The sequence below is a fragment of the Penaeus monodon genome, chromosome 20 (genome assembly GCF_015228065.2).
Source record: "Penaeus monodon isolate SGIC_2016 chromosome 20, NSTDA_Pmon_1, whole genome shotgun sequence".
In the NCBI taxonomy this organism is placed as follows: Eukaryota; Metazoa; Arthropoda; class Malacostraca; order Decapoda; family Penaeidae; genus Penaeus; species Penaeus monodon.
The window spans coordinates 35,369,860-35,370,202 of record NC_051405.1 but is presented as its reverse complement, the minus strand read 5'-3'; positions in this window follow the sequence as shown (position 1 = coordinate 35,370,202).

Below are 343 nucleotides of genomic sequence, written 5' to 3'. Positions count from 1 at the left end.
CAACAAGGAGAGAGCAACAAGGAGAGAGTTATGGTAGCGTTGAGACCCACGGATAGACAGGTTTGTAAATGGAACAGCAGAAATAAAATAAAGTATAATAATCCTAAAAAAAAGGAGGGCGAGCGAGGGAGAGAGGATGAAGTGACGAAAGAAAACAGACAAAAGAAAACATACGAATCCTATGCGAAATTTTCGTTGCATTTTTTTTTATTTTTTATTCGTACATACAAACATTGATTCTTACTTAAGTCTACGATCGATATATACTGCTGCATGTGTGGTTTCCATTAATTATCAAAGCCTGAAAATTAAGATGATAACCAAATTTTGACGATGGCTGTTC